Below are 15,729 nucleotides of genomic sequence, written 5' to 3'. Positions count from 1 at the left end.
GTGGAACCACACACAGAAATGGCAATGTCGGGTATAGAATAGAATAGACTGGTGGTGGTGGTGGTATCTGTATGATGATGATACAGGAGTAGACTGGTGGTGGTATCTGTATGATGATACAGGAGTAGACTGGTGGTGGTGGTATCTGTATGATGATGATACAGGAATAGACTGGTGGTGGTATCTGTATGATGATGATACAGGAATAGACTGGTGGTGGTGGTATCTGTATGATGATGATACAGGAATAGACTGGTGGTGGTGGTATCTGTATGATGATGATACAGGAGTAGACTGGTGGTGGTATCTGTATGATGATGATACAGGAATAGACTGGTGGTGGTGGTATCTGTATGATGATGATACAGGAATAGACTGGTGGTGGTATCTGTATGATGATACAGGAATAGACTGGTGGTGGTGGTATCTGTATGATGATGATACAGGAATAGACTGGTGGTGGTGGTATCTGTATGATGATACAGGAATAGACTGGTGGTGGTGGTATCTGTATGATGATGATACAGGAGTAGACTGGTGGTGGTATCTGTATGATGATGATACAGGAATAGACTGGTGGTGGTGGTATCTGTATGATGATGATACAGGAATAGACTGGTGGTGGTATCTGTATGATGATACAGGAATAGACTGGTGGTGGTGGTATCTGTATGATGATGATACAGGAATAGACTGGTGGTGGTGGTATCTGTATGATGATACAGGAATAGACTGGTGGTGGTGGTATCTGTATGATGATGATACAGGATTAAACTGGTGGTGGTGGTATCTGTATGATGATACAGGAATAGACTGGTGGTGGTATCTGTATGATGATGAAACAGGAATAGACTGGTGGTGGTGGCATCTTTATGATGATGATGCAGTATTAGACTGGTGGTGGTATCTGTATGATGATACAGGAATAGACTGGTGGTAGTGGTATCTGTATGATGATGATACAGGAATAGACTGGTGGTGGTGGTATCTGTATGATGATATAGGAATAGACTGGTGGTGGTGGTATCTGTATGATGATGATATAGGAATAGACTGGTGGTGGTGGTATCTGTATGATGATGATACAGGAATAGACTGGTGGTGGTATCTGTATGATGATGAAACAGGAATAGACTGGTGGTGGTGGCATCTTTATGATGATGATGCAGGATTAGACTGGTGGTGGTATCTGTATGATGATACAGGAATAGACTGGTGGTGGTGGTATCTGTATGATGATGATACAGGAATAGACTGGTGGTGGTATCTGTATGATGATATAGGAATAGACTGGTGGTGGTGGTATCTGTATGATGATGATACAGGAATAGACTGGTGGTGGTATCTGTATGATGATGATACAGGAATAGACTGGTGGTGGTATCTGTATGATGATGATGCAGGATTAGACTGGTGGTGGTATCTGTATGATGATATAGGATTAGACTGGTGGTGGTGGTATCTGTATGATGATGATACAGGAATAGACTGGTGGTAATGGTATCTGTATGATGATATAGGAGTAGACTGGTGGTGGTGGTATCTGTATGATGATATAGGATTAGACTGGTGGTGGTATCTGTATGATGATATAGGAATAGACTGGTGGTGGTGGTATCTGTATGATGATGATACAGGAATAGACTGGTGGTAATGGTATCTGTATGATGATATAGGAGTAGACTGGTGGTGGTATCTGTATGATGATACAGGAATAGACTGGTGGTGGTGGTATCTGTATGATGATATAGGATTAGACTGGTGGTGGTATCTGTATGATGATATAGGAATAGACTGGTGGTGGTGGTATCTGTATGATGATATAGGATTAGACTGGTGGTGGTATCTGTATGATGATATAGGAATAGACTGGTGGTGGTGGTATCTGTATGATGATGATATAGGAATAGACTGGTGGTGGTGGTATCTGTATGATGATATAGGAATAGACTGGTGGTAGTGGTATCTGTATGACGATGATATAGGAATAGACTGGTGGTAATGGTATCTGTATGATGATGATACAGGAATAGACTGGTGGTGGTGGTATCTGTATGATGATATAGGAATAGACTGGTGGTAATGGTATCTGTATGATGATATAGGAGTAGACTGGTGGTGGTATCTGTATGATGATACAGGAATAGACTGGTGGTGGTGGTATCTGTATGATGATATAGGAGTAGACTGGTGGTGGTATCTGTATGACGATGATATAGGAATAGACTGGTGGTGGTATCTGTATGATGATACAGGAATAGACTGGTGGTGGTATCTGTATGATGATATAGGAATAGACTGGTGGTGGTGGTATCTGTATGATGATACAGGAATAGACTGGTGGTGGTATCTGTATGATGATACAGGAATAGACTGGTGGTGGTATCTGTATGATGATATAGGAGTAGACTGGTGGTGGTGGTATCTGTATGATGATATAGGAATAGACTGGTGGTGGTGGTATCTGTATGACGATGATATAGGAATAGACTGGTGGTAATGGTATCTGTATGATGATATAGGAGTAGACTGGTGGTGGTATCTGTATGATGATACAGGAATAGACTGGTGGTGGTGGTATCTGTATGATGATACAGGAATAGACTGGTGGTGGTGGTATCTCTGATGATGATACAGGATTAGACTGGTGGTGGTATCTGTATGATGATGACACAGGAATAGACTGGTGGTGGTGGTATCTGTATGATGATGACACAGGGATAGACTGGTGGTAGTGGTATCTCTGATGATGATACAGGATTAGACTGGTGGTGGTATCTGTATGATGATGACACAGGATTAGACTGGTGGTGGTATCTATATGATGATGATACAGGAGTAGACTGGTGGTGGTGGTATCTCTGATGATGATACAGGATTAGACTGGTGGTGGTATCTGTATGATGATACAGGAATAGACTGGTGGTGGTGGTATCTGTATGATGATGATACAGGAGTAGACTGGTGGTGGTGGTATCTCTGATGATGATACAGGATTAGACTGGTGGTGGTGGTATCTGTATGATGATATAGGAGTAGACTGGTGGTGGTGGTATCTGTATGATGATGATACAGGAGTAGACTGGTGGTGGTGGTATCTCTGATGATGATACAGGATTAGACTGGTGGTGGTGGTATCTGTATGATGATACAGGAATAGACTGGTGGTGGTATCTGTATGATGATATAGGATTAGACTGGTGGTAGTGGTATCTGTATGATGATGATACAGGAATAGACTGGTGGTGGTCGTAACTGTTTGATGATACAGGAATAGACTGGTGGTGGTGTCTGTATGATGATGATACAGGAGTAGACTGGTGGTGGTGGTATCTGTATGATGATGATACAGGAGTAGACTGGTGGTGGTGGTATCTGTATGATGATGATACAGGAATAGACTGGTGGTGGTATCTGTATGATGATCATACAGGAATAGACTGGTGGTGGTATCTGTATGATGATATAGGATTAGACTGGTGGTAGTGGTATCTGTATGATGATGATACAGGAATAGACTGGTGGTGGTCGTAACTGTTTGATGATACAGGAATAGACTGGTAGTGGTGTCTGTATGATGATGATACAGGAGTAGACTGGTGGTGGTGGTATCTGTATGATGATGATACAGGAGTAGACTGGTGGTGGTGGTATCTGTATGATGATGATACAGGAATAGACTGGTGGTGGTATCTGTATGATGATGATACAGGAATAGACTGGTGGTGGTATCTCTGATGATGGTACAGGAGTAGACTGGTGGTGGTATCTATATGATGATGATACAGGAGTAGACTGGTGGTGGTGATATTTGTATGATGATGATACAGGAGTGGACTGGTGATGGTGGTATCTGTATGAAGATACAGGAGTAGACTGGTGGTAGTGGTATCTGTATGATGATGATACAGGAATAGACTGGTGGTGGTCGTATCTGTATGATGATTACAGGAATAGACTGGTGGTATTGGTGTCTGTATGATGATGATACAGGAGTAGACTGGTGGTGGTGATATTTGTATGATGATGATACAGGATAGACTGGTGGTAGTGGTATCTGTATGATGATGATACAGGATAGACTGGTGGTAGTGGTATCTGTATGATGATGATATAGGAATAGACTGGTGGTAGTGGTATCTGTATGATGATACAGGAATAGACTGGTGGTAGTGGTATCTGTATGATGATGATACAGGAGTAGACTGGTGGTAGTGGTATGATGTGGACACGTGAATATTGGGTTCAGGATAATTGTTCATGCATTTCTGCACTTACAATGGCTTCCAAAGGTATTCACCCCCTATGCCTTCCCCCTTGGCTTTTTACCTATTCTGTGAGTAAGGATTTTTGTAATCCAATTTGTGTGATACATCAGCACTAAATAGTCTGAAGTTGGGCAAGTGAGAAAATTAAATTACATTTATGCTATCAAATAACTAAAAATTGCCATGTGCATATGTATTCACCCTTTTTACTATGAAGCTCCTAAAAATTTCTGGTGCAAGCAAGTCCCTTCATAAGTCCCATGGTTTGTGACCGTATATACGCTTTGCATTTTCTGAAAGCCACAGAGGCTGCAACACCATTAAGAAGAGGCACCACTAACCAAACTGCACCATAAAGACCAAAGAGATCCCCAAACACCACCATGGAGACCAAGAAGATCTCCTAACACCACCATAAAGACCAAGGACATCTCCAAACACCACCATGAAGACCAAGAGATGTCCAAATACCACCATGAAGACCAAAGAGATCCCCTAACACCACCATGGAGACCAAGAAGATCTTCAAGCACCACCATAAAGACCAAGGACATCTCCAAACACCACCAAAAAGACCAAGGACATCTCCAAACACCACCATGAAGATCAGGAAGATGTCCAAATACCACCATGAAGACCAAGGAGATGTCCAAATACCACCATGAAGACCAAGGAGATCTCCAAACACCACTATGAAGACCAAGGAGATGTCCAAACAGCACCACAAAGACCAAGGAGATCTCAAAACAAGTCAGGGACACAGTTGTTGAGAAGTGCAAGTCAGGGTTGGGTGATAGAAAAAATTTCTCAATCTCTGATGATCCCCTGGAGAACCATCAAATCCAATTATCATCACATGGAAAGAACATGATTACACAACAAACCTGCCAAGAGAGGGCTGCCCACTTAAACTCTCAGTCCAGGCAAGGAGGGCATTAATCAGAGGGGCCGCACAGAGACCAAAGGTAACACTGAGGGAGCTGCAGAATTCCTAAGCAGAGACGAGTATCTGTCTATATGACGACAATAAGCCGTACACTCCATAGAGGTGACCTTTATGGAAGAGTGGGCATTGTTTTTTTTTTACTTGCACACAAAAATTGTATGGCTCATTTTGAATTTGCAAAAAGATATTTGGGAGACTCCCCAAATGTATGGAGGAAAGTGCTGTGATCAGGAGACCAAAACTGAACTTTCTGGCCATTAATGGAAACGCTGTGTCTAGCGCCAAACCAGCACAGCTCTAGAATTCAGAAGACCCAGGCGCACCAAAATGTGTAATTAATAAATTACCATAGGGAGGTGCAGCACCATAGTAATCACACATGTATATAAGAAGAGAAAAAGCACTACTGCACAAATGCGCCCACTAACCCCAAAGGCGATACGCGTGGGGCTATGTCCGCGAGCTTCCACTCATGGTCCTGCGCTCTTTATTGGTGACACACGACTACACCCTGGTAATATTCTATCATTAGTCGCCTACCTCTGGCTCATTTATAAGGTTTATGCCTTATGAGCCAAGCCTTTTTTCTGCAATTGGGGCCTATTATATCTCCAGGTTTATTACTCTATCTGAGGTACATATTGGATATTTATAGGGATCCTGTTTATTAGGTCACTTATGGCCATATTGCTCAGACTTTCTTACTATATTCTCATGCACCATATTGAGGGTGGTAGGGGCTTTTCTATTAGATGGGTGCGCTAGTATTACAATTATCATGTTTTACACTATGTTGTTATGAGTGGTTATAGCCAAGTATTTTTACTTGTGTTTTAAATGTAATTAGTCCTTTGTGTGCTAATAAAAATTGCTTATAATAATAATCTATATATAGCGCTAACATATTCCGCAGCGCTTTACAGTTTGCACACATTATCATCGCCAGAGGAAACATCTAACGTGAAGGAGCTGGAGCAGTTTTGCCTTGAGGAATGGACAAAAATCCCAATTGCAAGATGTGGAAAGCTCATAGAGACTTATCCAAAGTGACGTGGCACTGTAACTACCACAAAAGGAGGCTCTACAAAGTACTGACTTTAGGGGGGTGAACAGTTATGCACACTGAAGTTTAAAGTTATTTTGTCCTATTTGTTGTTTGCGTCACAATAAAAAAACAAAAAACTAAATGTTCACAGTTGTCGGCATGTTCTTTACATGAACTGATGCAAACTCTCAAAAGAAACTGTGAAATTCCAGGTTGTGAGGTATCAAGACATGAAAAATGCCAAGGGGTGAACACTTTTGCAAGACACTGTGCATGTTTGGTCTCGGCTTTATCATTTGTGGTTAGAAATGTCGGAGGGTGGAATATTCATATTATTGTGGTTCTAGGAATGTGGACCACATGGTTGAGATTACATAACACGGACCATGTGCTGACAGCTGCCTGACATTGAGTGCTCGCCCCTCGTCTGCCCCTGGGCTGCACATTACACGTGGCTTGTAAATAGTAGGTGATAGATGGTGCACAGCGTCCTTGTACAGCGTCACAGAGCTGTGCATTTCCCTCACTGCAATGCGAGACATCAAGGCCATCGTGACCTGGTATTAGCCATCAATAATGTCACTGATCTGAAAGAAGCTGCAACATAAACGAGATGGAAATGAGGTGGAGATTTGTATCCAGAGGGTTCTCCTGAGAGAACGGAGAGCCCCACACGCTGCCTTCAGGTCCTCGGTGGGGCCCTCTCTGGCCGCACAAACACTCAGACCTGAAGAAAGTTTGGATGATGGTTGTTACAACTTTAGGCTGCCTTATACATTTTCCCCTCGAGACTTTCTGTGTACATTAACCTGCACTACTGGTAAATAGTTTGGCTTTTTCAACCTGATCGCCCCGATCGAATGTGATACCTCAATGGCATTATATTAATGGAGATTAGGGCGCTCCGCCGGTGAGCGTGAGCGCCATATTGCCTTCAAGCTAGGGTGCCAACCTCCGCAGTTAGGCAGGTGTGACTGTAGGGTGTAGATAGGGTGAGTGAGTATTGGGATTAGCTAAATTGTGTCCTCACCTCAATAACTAATGGTCATTATACCTTATCAATTTTCGGTCAGATTTTGATCTACGCCTGGTTGGGCACTGCATATGGTTTGAATTTGATCTGTTTTTTTAAACAACTGTTAAATAAAAGTGAATTTTTTATGACATTAGTATATCCTGATGAGCCAGACAGTTCTGGTTGGTCGTTTTGATCGTCATCTCTTCAGAATTTCCATCTGTTTCCAGTGTTGCGATGGCTGTTGCGTTAATGGTGGCCAGATGTTGGCCGGCTCTCCACAGATTTGGGTCACAGCTGAGGTACAGCGTCTTCTCTCCTGCTTATATTATTTAGGCATTTGTTGTGTGACTTTTACTCTCTTATACGAGTTCCGCAGATGTCTCATCCTTCTGGTGGGTGCCGGGGTGTACAAAGCTCGGGCCTTCTGTATGATGTTTGGTTTTTCCTCCTTGTTTCTCTCTTCTATTTTCTGCTACTATTTATTTTGTTTTCTTAAACCATGATTGCGCCATTGGAGCGAGTGTGCCCCCAAAGACAGGAATCCTGGAGATAAAAGGAAGCTTCTCTTCAGTGATTTTCTGAGACCTGGAGGGAACGTGCCTGATTATTGGAAACATGCAAATGAATAAATGTGTCTTTTTTCTTCTATTGATTCCAATGGAAGCAAAACCTATTGCAGGCAGTCATCAGTCGAGGGAGCACAATTACCGCTAAGAGTAATTCCAGATTTCCTCCCTCTCCATGACCACACCAGTGGAGAGAATTTCAGAGATAATACTGTGAGGAGCTGGCTACGGACTAAAGACTATGGAACAATCAATCAATCAAATTTATTATCACCAAGTACATATTACATATATACAAGGAATTCTTTGTGGCAAAGAGGCAACATAATATATAACAACAGATACAACAAGTAACATCTAACAAGACAGATACAGTATATAGTCTACACATGACGATTTAATTGCTGAACAGAGAGTGGATAGAAGCTGTTCATATGGCGGTTGGTGCTGCATTTGGGGACTCTGAAGCGACGTCCTGAAGGGAGTAGTTGGAATGAGGAGTGTCCCGGGTGAGAGGGATCGGATGAAATTTTCAATGCGTGGGATCGAATACTCTTATCATAAAGATCCTGGATTTTAGGCAGGGGGGAGCCTATAATTCTCTCTGCTGTTCTGAAAGTCCTTTGTAAGTGGAGTTTGTCATGCGCAGTGGCTCCCCCATACCAGACTATCAGAGAGGAACAAATCACAGATCTGATGACAGCATTAAAGAATAAGATCAGCAGATTCTTAGACAAACCATATCTTTTCAGCTGACGCAGGAAGAACATCCTCTGTTGTGCTTTTCTTATAACAGCATCCACGTTTTTCCCCCATTTAAGATCATGAGAGATGATAACACCAAGGAATTTGGTCTCTGTGACCCTAAGAACCACTTCGTCTTGGATGTAGATTGGAAGTATCTCATGTTGATCTTTCCTAAAATCCACAACCATCTCAGCAATTTTTTTAGTGTTGAGTACAAGATTATTGGCTTTACACCAGTCACATATTCTTTCCACCTCACTCCGATACAAGTCTTCAGCATTTCCCCTGATGAGACCAATCAGTGTCATATCATCGGCAAATTTCAAGATTTTTACTGAGTCTGCTGAAGAGATGCAATCATTCGTATAGAGAGAAAACAGTAACGGGGACAAAACGCACCCCTGAGGTGCCCCGATGTTTGTGACCAAGGTGTCCGAAGTGAATGGTCCAACTTTTACACTCTGTATCCTGGCTGTCAGGAAGTTATAAATCCACAAGCATAAGTTGAGAGGGACTCCAAGAGCTACCATTTTCTTATGAAGTAAATTCGGATCAATGGTATTGAACGCTGAGCTAAAGTCCATGAAAAGAATCTGGACATATGAGTGCCGTTCATCTGTATGATCCAAAATGTACTTCAGTGCCAGATTGACAGTGTCGTTTGCCGAACGATTCTCCTTATAGGCAAACTGAAGCGGGTCCCATAGCTTCTGCGTGAATTTTATCAGGTGGGACATCATAATTCTTTCGAAGACTTTCATAGCTACAGATGTGAGTGCTACTGGTCTATAGTCGTTCAACTCAGAGGATCCCACTTTCTTGGGGACAGGGATAATTGTGGAACTTTTCCAACACTGAGGTACAACACACTCTTTCAGTGACACATTGTATATATTTGTCAGTATAGGGGCAAGCTGGGTAGCACATACTTTCAGACACATTGGAGATACACCATCAGGGCCAGGTGCCTTTTTGACCTTAAGTCCCTTCAGGATGCGTATCACCTCTGCCTCGGAGATCACTACTTGGGTGTTGCACAATGAATGATCTTTATATGAACAGACTGAGGAGCTTAGAGATGAATAGCCACTGTGTGTAGAGCTTGCCTCAAATCTGCAGTAGAATTCATTTAACTCTGCTGCCAGACTTCTGCTGGGGTTCACTATAGTGGGGTGGCTTCTATAATTGGTGACCTCTCTTAATCCTCTCCATGCAGATCTAGTATCTTTTGATGAGAACCTTTCCTCCAGAATCTTTGCATACTCGTGTTTGGGATCCACGGCTAGAAGGGATGCAGACTTTTTCCCGCACTTCAATCTTGTGTTTTATTAGATATTTTCTTGCTGTGTTTTATTAGTGATTTTCTTGCTCGTCAGTTCATCCTCAGAAATCAATGTTTCCATTCAAGAAAAGCAATCAATCCATTACTCTCATTAGCGCCTCAGCAGCCTCAAGCCGTTGTTCTCTCAGCCACTAGTCCCATTATGTGGATGAGGATACTAGACCCAGCAGAGCTGTCACTACAGGAGGTCTCACAGCAGTCCCGGCTCGGCCTCATGAAAATAACTCCACCAATGCACAGTTAACTTTGGGGGGGGGTGTTTCCCAAGGGCCCGCCTCAGTTCCAGGAGCCAGCTTGGAGTGTTCAGGACACTGAAGAGGTAATGGAGCTGGTTACACATGCTACGATCATGGTATCAGTTGTCTGGAGGAACATAGACTATGATTGCAGACTAGACAAGTGGGAGATACAAAATCTGTGGGCCAACCAAAATTTGGGAGACAGTGAGTATTGTCTGGTATGGGGGCAGTTGATCTACCGGTCCCGGGATTTTATGGACTGGCGGCATCTCATTGTGACCATCTACCTGGAGTTCCTGTAAAGACCGTGGACAGAAGAAATAAAGCTAATTGTATCGTTAACCTGCCGAGGTGATTAGTACAACCCACAACCTCATATCTTCACAAATACTTAGGCGGGGACCACAGATTGTGTTCCTGAACTTTCTTTTGCACAGAGCGAGTCAAGGGAACCTTCACTACGCTAAGCCCAGGAAGTGGTATAGGATGAGTAGAGTGAGTCCTAAGACCTAAAAATACTGGAAGGCCTGAGGACTGATGAGCTAAAGTAATGGGTTGTCTAATAAACCTAGCAGTAGAATCCTTGCTGGATCTATTATCCCTTTTTGAGGTCCAGGCTGAACAAAAACATGGAGGGTGCATTTTCTGACAATTTTTTTTACAGAAAAACGAGAAGATGATCTCTTGAGAGTGATAGAACTGACAGTCCAGATCTAGCTTTTCATCCAAAGATAGTCTAAGGACTATGTGGTCATCCTTAATCTCAGTGTAAGGAGCTATACAGCACTATTTAGAGATGTTCCTTTCATAGCTAGATGTTAGACCAGGTGCTAAGTCACCAAGCTGACAGACAGCCGCAAGCCACACAACCTGGACCCGCGAGGCACAGGTTGGGGACCCTGGTTATAGAGGTACACCCAACAAACCTAATAAAAGCCTCCAATATACGTAAGTAGATACAGCATGTCACCATCTTCCTACTTCTTTAGAGAGTATTAATTACAGTGCCAGAGAGACTTATTTTACAAAGGATTAGCCTGTGGGGTGGGGTTCCTTATTTCCTGGTGAAATATTGGACCGTAATGGAGCAGATAGGGAAATTTCCAGCGGGAGCTAAGGAATACGTATTGGGAGATTGCTCAGGAGAACCAGAAGGGCTTATTGGCATAATTGTAGCCTATTCTTCTCTTCCACAAAACTCTTGGAATTGGCATCAGATGGTAAAATATGATTGCGAGAGACCAAGCATTCATTGTTGGACCCAAGGAGTAGAGCTTCTCCACCTGATGATTATGCTGCACAGGACTATGTCTGGAAATCTCACACTTCCTCCCTACAAGTTTTATTTTCCCATTGTTACTGTCATGTCTGCTAGGATTCTGATATTCGTATTTTTTAACATTAGAAGGGTTTCCTGAAAAGAGCATAGAACTAGCAGAAGCTCTGTGAAGGTTGTAGATGTTCTAGAAATTAATTTTTTCCATGCTCCTTGAATGAAATGATCCCCTACATGGGCCCCACACTCCTAAGGACTGGGATCTGTTGATCGAACTACAAGATCTTACTGCTTCCAGTGATGTCGGTACTGCAATGTCTACCTCACGTCACATGTACTTTCGCAAATATTTTTCCAGCTGTTTTTGATAGTTCATGTATCTCTAGTGGAAACTATCCTTTCATCCAATATATGCAGATTTTCATGTGATATATTGATCAATACATTTTTTTTATGTGGACTGTCATGAATAAAAGCCGTGGGGGACACGCAGATCCCACCACTGTTCCCACTTTGTCACAGATGACACTGGAGAGATTAGAAAGATCCTGCCACTGCCACCAGTTTGTCATGGGAAAGCAATTTCGCGGCTTTCAATTGTCAGGACAATAACGCAATTGAGTAACAGATGGGGGCTGCTTCCACTACTTGTCTGGTTATTGGGGAACTCACAGTGAGCATATGGTATATATACCTCCGATTTCAATGCATTGAATGTATGTATACCCTGGTACCACCACTGCCAACTCCACTATAATAAAAAGTACTACTAGCTGCCACCACCAATCATTTATAAAGGGTGATTGGACACCCGTTACCTGTAGCTTAAGGGTTCAGGGATGCGGTTTAAAGAATAAAAGGAATACATTTTATAAAATTAATCCAAAAAGGTAGGCAGTGTTTATTAAAAAAAATGTACAAACATGATACAAAATGGTAACAAAACAATAAGACATGTATAATTACCTAAAGTAAAAAGGAAAAACAAAAGAGAATTACTAAATCTGATGGCTCAGAAATGGCTCAGAGCTTAGCGGAGGCAGGCACTCACCCAAATTCAAATACTGCTTTTTATCAGGTTATGTTCACATACCTTTCCTTGATGAACTCATGTAGAGGCTGTTTGTGGGATGTGCTAGGTCTGCTAGAATTTATGAGATCCTCAACTTATAGGATATCTTCACCCCTGCAGGTCCCAGGCGATAGATATTGTCTTCATATTTCTTATCGTGATTTTACCTTTAAATAGTGGTCATTGATTATATTCGTCCCTTTGATATTACACCGAAAATATTTCTCCCATAATTATCAGATCAATGCATACCCCAATATTCACCACTGACCGCTGTCTCCAACGGGTCTGCGGTAATTCCTTTGAACAAAGGAAGCTTATGCCTCTATGAAAATTAATCTGCATTTTGGTATCTGGTTCACAGAGTAGGCCTTCCTGATTTAATTACAAAACCTACAAAAGACAAAATGAGAAAAACTCTGCTGTAATTAAATAGAAAGCAAAAGTGCATTTCAGAGTTCTTAGTAATACTGTATTTGATCAAATATAGCCTAAAAGCTGTCCCACCAACGACAAGGTGACTCTGTGATCAGGGCGGTCCTACACTGTCTAATATTAAAAAACTTATCATGTGTCAGAGTTGACGTCAGTGTGTGAATAAGGGCAGACAAAAGGACCGGGTCCCAAACAGTGGACACCAGTCATGGGAAGCCTTTAAATACAATTTCCAGCTCAGGAGAGGGAGGCCACACCTCAGCTTGTACAGAATGCAAAAATACAAAGAAAAAACTGAGCTGGGTTTGAGTTGGTACACATACAGCATATAAACGCATGTTCGCATTGCCCATAAAGCTTACAAAACCTACAGACTTCCCCTGACTGGTGTCCACTGGTTGGGACCCGGTCCTTTTGTCTGCCCTTATTCACACACTTTTTCAGATGACGTTCTTTCTGATGGAGTCGTCACTTTTTCTGTCTTTTCCATCTGGCCCAGACCGACATGATGATTTCTCCAGCCAAGACTAATCTGCAGAGATTAGAGTACAGACACATCTGACTTCTCACATTTCCAGCACTGTCTCCACCTTTCCACAACCTGCACAAACCCCTCACCCTGCTGATACCCCAATACTGAGCCACTGCTGCCGTATGTGTCCTTATTACTACACCTGCTGTGTGGTTCTGTGGCCCTATAGATGGTAAAAGAAACCGCAAGAAGATAGTAATGCCATGTACAAGTGCCCTATACAAAAGTACTCACATTTTGTCCCCCTAGAAATTAATAATACCCTCTGTGTGCCCCTTTAACAGTCACAATAATTTTAGTGTCCCTATAACATTAAGTACCCACTTAAAATTTAATAATGTCCAGATTCTCCCCCTGTACATCTCCCCTCTCCACAGTATGATGCCCCAACACAGTATACGGACCCCTTAATAGCCCCCAAAATGATAGCTCAAACACTGTGCAAAGACCCCACATTAGCTCCCAAACTGTATGATGGACCCCTAAATAGCCTCCATATAGTATGATGCATTCCCCATAGGCCTCTATGTAGTATGATGCACTCCCCATAGACCTCTATATAGTATAATGCAATACACATAGGTCTCCATATAGAATTATGCACTTCTTATATGCCTTTATAGAATATAATGCACTCCTCATAGGTCTCAATACAGTATAGTGCACTCCCCATAGGCCTTCATAGAATATAATGCACTCCTCATAGGCCTCTATTTAGTATAATGCACTTCCCATAGGCCTCTATATAGTATAATGCACTCCCTATATGCCTCCATATAGTATAATGCACTTGTTATATGCCTCCATATAGAATAAGACACTCCCCATAGGCCTCCATATAGAATAAGGAACTCCCCATAGTCCTCCATGTAGTATAATGCACTCCCCGTAGTCCTCCATATAATATAATGCACTCCCCATAGTCCTCAATATAGTCACTGGGCTGCTTGCTGTACTTTTGATAAAGTCCACAGTTTTATCAGCTGGAAAAAATATTAACATTTGTGAGTCCTCAAGTTATCGAGACTTTTTCTTCTCACCACGACAGCACTCATCCAGAGGGAGAGCAGGGTGCGGTCATCGGCCGCCCGGCTCCTCCATTAGACCCTGCATCTAGCTACAGCGCCGGGGAATGAAGAAGCCGAGCTGCGCATGCGTAGTGGTCGGGTCAGCGCTCCTGCTCTGGAAGTAGCAGAGATTACTTCTGGGGGGGCCAAGGAGGCTGTGGAGTCGGCGCTATGTATAAAGCGGGCGGCGTGGGGCCTGCCTGAGTGCCATGATGTCCTCAAAGAAGACTCAGTAGTGCACCCACAGGTGTGGACGTGCAGCTGCACAGCAGGAGTAAGAGCAGCAGTGGATGCTCCCGTGAAGGTGACTCCACAGAAAAGAGTGGGAGAGGCAAGTCTGCGCAGTCTTCATCCCATGCTGTGCCTCCGCCTCCAGAACTGGTACCGTGCTGACAATCTTCCCTGGGTGAGTGTTACAGGGCTCTACCTATTAAGCTGATTGCCCCTTCTTTCTATGTACCCTTTTCAGATTAAAGACTGGGAAGACTAAGCATAGGGAATGTGCTTTGTGCTCACAACCCCTTCCTGACACATACTAAAAGGCTGTGTCAAAGTTGTATTGGCCAGACTCTGGAAAAGGAATCGTCCGTTAGAGCAAATGATATAAGGCTAATGGTTAAAGAGGAACTCCAATTACTCAAGGGCTCGGGAAAAGCTGGAAAGCATAAGTCCAGTGTGAGGGATGCTTCCCCAATTTCCAGCCCCTCTTCTGACAGTGACGGGGTTAGGTCTGCTGATTCCTCTCAGGCATTGTCATTGTCGGATGAGGAAAGTCGTTCGTTTCACCATTGAGAGGTAGTTAACTATCCTGGTGGTTAGATCTGGATCATCTCTCTGGTGGGGTTCCGTGGGTGGTGAGACCCTCAAAGGTAGTTACTATGGACGCTAGTCCTTTTGGATGGGGAGCTTATTTGGGTGATAGCTTAGGCCAGGGACAGTGGTCCATATAAAAGGCCAACAAGTCCTCTAATTTAAAAAAAATAATAGCAATCGGTCATGCAATACATGAATTTCTCCCACAGCTGTGCGGGTCTCATGTGAGGGTCCTGTCAGACTATTCCACATCCATCGTGTATTTAAATCGACAAGGCGGAACACGATCAAGGACTCTGATGTTTACCGCGCAGAGGATCCTCAAGCTGGCCAGATCCCATCTCTTGTCTCTATTGGCCTTGC

The 15,729-nt window shown here is 43.0% G+C and overlaps 1 protein-coding gene across 3 annotated transcripts in view; it reads left to right on the top strand.

Moving 5' to 3' along the window:
• WDR54 (WD repeat domain 54) overlaps positions 1-15,729 on the top strand; it is a 108,386-nt gene that overhangs the window by 72,616 nt on the left and 20,041 nt on the right. Inside the window, exon 11 of one of the 3 annotated variants that reach the window (XR_012227323.1) lies at positions 6,161-6,405. The exons of 1 other annotated variant lie outside the window; for it this stretch is intronic. The gene's annotated coding sequence lies outside the window, so the exon portion shown is untranslated. Of the gene's footprint in view, positions 1-6,127; positions 6,406-15,729 lie in introns of those variants that run through there. One more of the 3 variants, XR_012227322.1, reaches the window with a different exon arrangement.

This window comes from Dendrobates tinctorius, unplaced genomic scaffold, assembly GCF_039654945.1.
Source record: "Dendrobates tinctorius isolate UK_male_01 unplaced genomic scaffold, ASM3965494v1 ptg000367l, whole genome shotgun sequence".
Taxonomy (NCBI): Eukaryota; Metazoa; Chordata; class Amphibia; order Anura; family Dendrobatidae; genus Dendrobates; species Dendrobates tinctorius.
Note: the sequence above shows the minus strand (reverse complement) of the source record. Positions and strands in the feature narration are given on the sequence as shown.